The sequence below is a fragment of the Papio anubis genome, chromosome 3 (assembly GCF_008728515.1).
Source record: "Papio anubis isolate 15944 chromosome 3, Panubis1.0, whole genome shotgun sequence".
Taxonomy (NCBI): domain Eukaryota; kingdom Metazoa; phylum Chordata; class Mammalia; order Primates; family Cercopithecidae; genus Papio; species Papio anubis.
This window is the reverse complement of record NC_044978.1, coordinates 863,183-870,606: the sequence shown is the minus strand read 5'-3', so window position 1 is coordinate 870,606 and position 7,424 is coordinate 863,183. Positions and strand designations below refer to the sequence as shown.

Below are 7,424 nucleotides of genomic sequence, written 5' to 3'. Positions count from 1 at the left end.
AAAAACATGACAGCTTAAAAGTGAGAGACAAGAGAGAATATCACATAAAAAGGTACAAACAAACAACACTCATGAAACCACCTTTGCAAACATTATAACTGAGCCAATTATGACAGCAAAAAAGATCTGAGCTAACTGACTCCATCTTGCTTCTGGCCTCCAAGCTGTCCTCATTCATTCCCGAGTGTAGGCCGAACTAACTGTGGGAGGAACTTCATTTATGCTTTAGCTTCTAAACAAAGATGATAACAGCCCTTTCCCAAAACAAACCCTCCTCCTGCCTGGGGACTAGACTGCCTTTGCGAGACTGGCAAATTAGTCCTAAGAGTAGAAATTATGGTCATGCACGGGAGGTTGCAAGATTCTAAACCTCCCCAAATTGCTCCTGGGGATAAAATCATTGTTGTGAAACCTAAGATCGGTGCTTGAGGTATTTTGCAGACCCTGCACTGGATGGATCAGTTGGCCCCACCTAGATCCTAAACTGACCCGCCCCCCGTGCCAGTAGCTGAGTCAGCCAAGAGAGCAGCTTTGACATCCTATGATTCCATCTCTGTCCAATCAGAATTCCTGATTCACAGGCCCGCTGCTCACCAAATTATCCTTATAAACTCCAATCCCGAATTCTCTGGGGGACTGATTTGAGGACTAGTAAAGCTCCAGTCTTCCGCACAGCCAAAGTTATCCCTGCATGAATAACTTTCTCTATAGCAGTCACCCTGTCTTGGTAAGTTGGCTCTGTCTAGGCAGTGGGCAAGGTGAGCCTGTTGGGTGGTTACACAGATAGCCAGGAAAATAGTTTGAAATTATTCAACGGCTACCAAAATAGAACAAAAAATATTCAGTTTCATACTGTAGTGTAAAATAACTTTATATACTTACCTGATCCCAAAACATGGCTATATGTTAGTTGATTACTTTTTTATTTTATTTTATTTTATTTTATTATTTTTGAGATGGGGTCTTGCTCTGTCACCCAGGCTGGAGTGAGTGGCGCCATCTTGCCTCACTGCAAGCTCCGCCCCCGGGGTTCCCGCCATTCTCCTGCCTCAGCCTCCTGAGGAGCTGGGACCACAGGCGCCGCCACCGCGCCCGGCTAATTTTTGTGTTTTTAGAAGAGACGGGGTTTCCCTGTGTCGGCCAGGATGGTCTCCATCTCCTGACCTCGTGATCCGCCTGCCTCGGCCTCCCAAAGCGCTGGGATTACAGGCGGGAGCCACCGTGCCCGGCCAGATTACATTAATTAAGACATGATAAATGACCGTGAGGTATTACAAAATTTTATGACTATCAGATCCCCTTTTTGAGAAAGAGAAGGAATAACTGTGAGGCATTTTTAAAGTTTTTTTTTCACAGACTTATTAAAACAGAAAGTCTTTTAACACCTAAATGGGTAAGTTTTTGTTTTCTTAAAATTTTATTTTGTTGAAAAATAAAATCTCTGGCAGCAAAAAATAAATAAACTGTTACCATATCACTAGATGTGGGTCTGCTCCACATGGAGCTTGAAGAGGAAGAATAAAAATGGGGTAGAGGCCAGGCACAGTGGCTCACACCTGTAATCCCAGCACTCCAGCAGGCCAAGGTGGGCGGATCACTTGAGTACCAAAGTTCGAGACTAGCCTGGGCAACATGGTGGGACCTCATCTCTATAAAAAACACAAACAGTAGCCTGTGGTGGGGCTCGCCTGTAATCCAGCTACTTGGGAAGCTGAGGCAGGAAAATTGCTTGAGCCCGGGAGGTGGAGATTGTAGTGAGTAGAGATCATGCTACTACCCTCCAGGCTGGGTGACAGAGGGAGACTTTGTCTTAAAACAAAAACAAAAAATGTAGATTGGCTTATTTCTATTTCCATCCAAAAAATGATTAGGTAGAAAGGGTGCTCTCCATATTCAAAGTATCGGGAGGGAAACGAGTAAGATAGAACGAATATTCCTGAATATGTTCAAAGAGAATTCCATCCTGTTTCAAGCATCCTCTGTCATCTGAAGTGCGAATGTGAAGGATGTACAAAATGTATCGACGATTTCGTATTTTTTCAAAGTCCAAATTATTATTCTTAAGAATCATGTGTCCTTAAATGTTTTGTTTGGAAGTAAGTCACACCTAGCACAAGCAATGACAATGTCTTTTTTAACCTGGAATCAAACTTCAGTAAATGCCAGCAAGGCTCTTAGAAGAAGCATTTTGTGCACCTCTTTGTATATATTCCTTTAAATGCAGGGACTGCTCTGGAGGCTTAGCCACATGCCACATTTGAAATGCTTGTGTTCAATCATGTTAGTTATTGGTTCACCCATTTTTTTCATAACTCAAAATAACTGAAAAGATTATTTTTCTTAGACCTTGTCAAAAGAAATACACCTTATCACTTAGATGAAGTATGAAAATTGAATTTTAAAGCCAAAAGGGTTATAAATGTCAAAAGTCCTGAAAACATAGGAATATAAACACAGCTTGAGTCCACACTTTTTATTGTGTTTCCACTGTAAATACTCCTTTTAACAGTCCATTTGTATTTCCTGGTCTTATTGTTATGTCCAAGCCTGTGCTGTTTGGAGACATATTAAGAAGTCAATCCATACTTTTTTTTCTGAAAAAAAAAAAAAATGCAGCATAAACTAAAGGAAAGTAACAAATAATCTAAGGCAAGGGTAGAGTTTAAAAAAATCAGTCATTTTTTCCTACAAGTGGACTGTCCATGAAATAATTTACTCTTATTTCATATACACAAATTCTAATGGTGTGGTGAAAATTGCTCTTGGAGACCATTCTCATTTCACTTGAAAGGTACTCTTATTGATATGTGGTAATAAGACAGCAAAGATAAACTACAAGTTTTAGCTATCTCATTTGCAATTGAAGATTTACTCCCCTATCCAAATCGGTCATAATGTACTATTGACAGACAGAAGGGACCCATCTCAATATGTTTCAAGATCTCTCTCTCGGCAGATTCAGTCCCCAGAAATGTGTGGCCTTTGAATAAACATAGATTCTGTCCTGCATAACAGCATCTGCGGCATCTCTGCTGTGACTCTGAGGCACTGACACTTGTGTTGCAGGTAATTTCAGCTTCTCTCATAACAAATATAACATCACTTTTGCATTTTCCAAGGAAGACTGGAGTCCCAGTAGGTCCAATTAGGTGTACTTCTTGGTAGGAAAGTTTGCTATGTCCGCTCAATGCCCGCTCTTTCCCCACTATGATGTAATTCCAGGGGATACTGTGAGATGAACCATCACGTGATAAAGGCTGGGCTGGCCTTATGGATGGGCAAGTAGAAACAAAAATTATGTAGAGAAAGGAAAAAGAAGACCATCTAGAGTTTAAAGGTCACACCGTGACCATATCATGCTATTTAAAACTCAAAATTTAATTTAGATGTCTTAAAGCTTCTACCTCCAAAGCGCCTATAAAAATCAGATACCTCTGAGAGTGTTAGGAACGTAAAGTTAGAATATATTTATCTCAAATGATTCCTAGAAGAGTCTGTTGGAATAGAACAGAGTAATTTACATCTCGTTAGGGCTGGGGAAAGTTACCTGAGACACTGCTGTCTACGCACACGGGACCTTCAGGAGAAAGTGATGCTGGAAAGGACGGTGCAGAAGGAACAAAGGCAAACTTCATCCGCATCAGCATTTGCCTGAGTCCAAATGCTGGGTCAACAAAAGCAAGTCTGGTTCAATTCCAGCTATGAAGGAGACATTAACATAATGCTGTGGGTCAAGAAAAAGACAGACTGTCTACCACTAATAAATTCTCCAGTCACCATTTCCTGAGCCAAAACATTGCCAAAAATTATATATTCATTTACGCATGTATTCAAATGTTAATATGCAGACCATGTCTGAAATTGTGGGCAGCTCTCAGAAGGATAGACAGATGCAGAGGACACAGCCTTTTTGCTCAAGGAACTCTCATTCCAGTGGGAGAGATAGAGAAAAACATTCATAAGAAGAAGTAGAAGGGAACTGAAAGAGGCACCAAATGCTACGATCGTGCATAATATTGAGAGATAATTTTAACTAAAAGACTGAAAAATTCTCATTGGAGAAGGTGGCCTTTGAAGTGGGCTCTGAAGGCAGACACCTTTCAGGAGCATGCTGGAGACAGCAATGCTCACTGCATAATGAGTGAATAAATAAATGAGTGGCATCTAGTAGAAAGCTGATTGCACCAGTGACAGTGAGGTGGAGCCACTTCCAGATCTGCTACTTTCTCTTGGTCAAACTATCTAAACCTTTGGACCTTTAATTTAATCATTAGTAAAGTATGAAGGTGAGACTAGTTGTCTTTAAATTCTTTCTACCATGATAATTTGATGAAGGCATGGAGTCCAGCTGACTTCTATTGATAACATTGACTGTGGTGGCGGAACTCTGGAGTGGTTACTGGGGTAATCTTACCAACCAGCGTTCTCCACTATTCTCCACTTCATAATGTAGTAACTAGAAAGTTTGGGTGGGATTTGCTTCATACTCAGATCCAAGGGTATACCCTGCTTTCTGATTATGCTGTTTTGTCATTAAGATTGTTTCATCATTGTTCCATCTACCTCACTCCTAAACCAATACCAGGCATTGCTGTGGCTACAGATTAGTTCAATCTGGACCTCTCCAGATGGTCCAGTGAAAGCAAAACCAGGACATCCGTTCAACAGTGGAGGACGGTGGTCACCTTTCTTATAGTGGGTATGGAAAAGAAGTTGACAGTAATCATATGACCACAAGGAAAGCATTTTGACGCTAAAGAGGCCAGGCAATCGATGGAGACACAAAGAAATCCCCCCAAAAATGGGGACAGAAATCCACTCACACTTTGACTAAAGATCAGTCTGTCCTTGGACTTTCTCATTTGTGAGTCAGTAAACTCCATTCACTGTTTAAGACATGTGAGTCTGGTTTTCTGTATCTGACAACCACTTTTCTAAAATGCTAAGCCACTTTTAAACTCCTTCTTATTAAAAAAAAAAAAACTTTTTTTCTCAACCACTTTACTCAACAAACCAAGTATCAATCAGTACTAAAATATAAACTCAAAACATCTATCCTCTCAATTTTGAAAGTGTATGAAAACTCAGCTGACAAAGTTTCTAAGAAAAAGATGATTACTTCCCCACTCTGAAGTAGAAAAGACAACTTTATAAAGAGCTTTAAGATGAGAAAATATGTTGAAGAATGAAAAGTAAAACATACCTTTGTTTCTGGAGGCTTCCCATTATTCTGGTTCAATTTTAGGATATTTTTGGTGTCACTTTGCTTCCATCTCTTTGAAACTTAAGTTCCAACTCTTCTGTCAGAGAGCACAAGTGTTTTCAGAGGTCAAAAAGAGAATAACCTCTGCAGGCATCTCTCCCACACCCTTATTTACACATGAGGCATCTACAGCTCAAACTAGTCAACAGTCTTGCTTGGGATGGTGAGTGTGAGAGTGGGGTCAGGGTCTCGGGTGGACAGCCTTCCAATCCAGATAGGCTTGCTTCATGACGGCCACAGAGTGCTCTGACACAGTTACAGTATCTGTTAGCCGTCGACACTGCCATCCACGTATACACTCACCTGTGCCAACCAATTCTTTTATTTTTTTTTGCCAGTTCCCTGGAGTCAGTTTTCCAACTCCCATTTTACAAGTTAAAATGAAGCATTGAGAAACAAAGAACTCAAATTATTCCAACTAGCTTAATCCTCCATTCCTGGCTAACGCAGGACTACGGAGCTCCAGCCTCCTGGCCAGGGGCTTATTTCTCCCGTCCGTCCCATTAGCCCCACTCAGTGATAGCACACCTTAGACAAATGTTTTCCTAAGGTCTCTTGATAAACAAATAGGCTTTTACTCCTAAAATAATAAAAGTGTAGAATTTGGGACTTGGAAAGAGCCTTAACAATCATTTAATTGAAAACTTTTCCCGATGAATTGTAATGTCACCACCCTCCACCGGCCAGCCCTGTTCTTCCTTGAAGGGGACAGTAATGTCGTTCTATATAACAAATGTCTTCTCATTTTGGTGGGGCTAGGAACAGTGTCATTAAACTGGGCACTAAAAAATTGCTAATTGTGGGCAATAATTCTTATTGAATTTTTTCATTACAATTTTTTTGTCTATCCAGAAACAGAAATAATCTTTCTTTTTCTTTTTTTTTCTTTTTTGATGGAGTTTCTTTCTTGTTGCCCAGACTGGAGAGCAGTGGTGCGACCTTGGCTCACTGCAACTTCCACCTCCTGGTTCAAGCGATTCTCCTGCCTCAGCCTCCCAAGTACCTGAGATTACAGGCACCCGGCACTACGCCCAGCAAATGTTTGTATTTTAGTAGAGACAGGGTTTCACCATGTTGGTCAGCCTGGTCTCGAACTCCTGATCTCAGGTGATCCACCCACCTCGGCCTCCGAGTGCTGGGATGACAGGCGTGAGCCACTCTGCGGTCGAGAAATCTTTAAAGAGTAACATCCCACTTGAAAGCTACACTACTGTAAACTTTACTGACTACATATGAAAAACCTATTTGAATGACACAAGGAGAAACTGTTGTCTAAACTGCACACAGACTTATGGTTACATGTGCAATATTACTTATTTTGTCCAGTGCTGATTTTTAATGACAATGGAGTTTCTATGAGGTGTGCCAGGAGGAAGTTTCTTTGGTGTATATTAGTCTGTTATATTTATGCTTAGTTTGGCTGGAGAGTTTTAATTACACACTATATCCCAGTACATGAAAAATTGAAGTTGTCTAGTTTGAGCTTTCGGATGACCAGCCATTTTCTTGTAACCAGAAGTAAGTACTGGAAACTCTGAGATGGAAATAGTCAGCCATGCACAACTCACATGATATTGTGAGATATCTGTAGAGTTTGGAGAAGTAAGTTACACATTTGATGGACCTTGTTCACACCTGCAATGAGAGAAATGAGACTTTTTGTTTGTTTAATTATCTATTCCAACTGTGATTATTTATGGATAGTGGCTAATTGTTTTAGAACATATTGAAGAGCTTACTCACAAATTAGAAACAAGTTGAAACAGACTTGGTTGCTCCAATTTACATAAACCAGGAGGTAGAATGATGTATTGGAAAGAGAATGGTCTTTAGCCGTAGAAAGACTTGGGTTCAAATCTGAAGTTATAATATTTATTTTATTGAGGTTCTGGGCAAGTCACTGAACTATTCTGGCCCTGTGTTTCTTCTCCCAAAGAAGGGGAATAATAGCATCTGTTCCTAAAATGTTCTCTTGGGAATTAGAATTAATATATGTAAGTTAAAGTAAGGAGAGTTAACAAATTGTAAGTATTAGATGCTTGGGAATGATAAATAATACTTATTCCATTCACAAAGAGAGTTTAATGAACCACTGGGACTCAAACTACTCAAATCTTTAAAAGTCCTATCTGTTTTTATCAGCACTTGTAGAAACAAATTC

General features: G+C 40.2%; 1 long non-coding RNA gene across 1 annotated transcript; it reads right to left on the bottom strand.

Annotated features, from left to right (window-relative positions):
• Positions 1 to 1,758: 1,758 nt before the first annotated feature.
• Positions 1,759 to 7,174, bottom strand: LOC103884859. The gene is made up of 4 exons (XR_002522337.2): positions 6,832 to 7,174; positions 5,204 to 5,300; positions 3,548 to 3,699; positions 1,759 to 2,594 (listed from the first exon to the last, which is right to left on the bottom strand). It is a non-coding gene; the product is annotated as an uncharacterized LOC103884859 (long non-coding RNA).
• Positions 7,175 to 7,424: the final 250 nt, after the last annotated feature.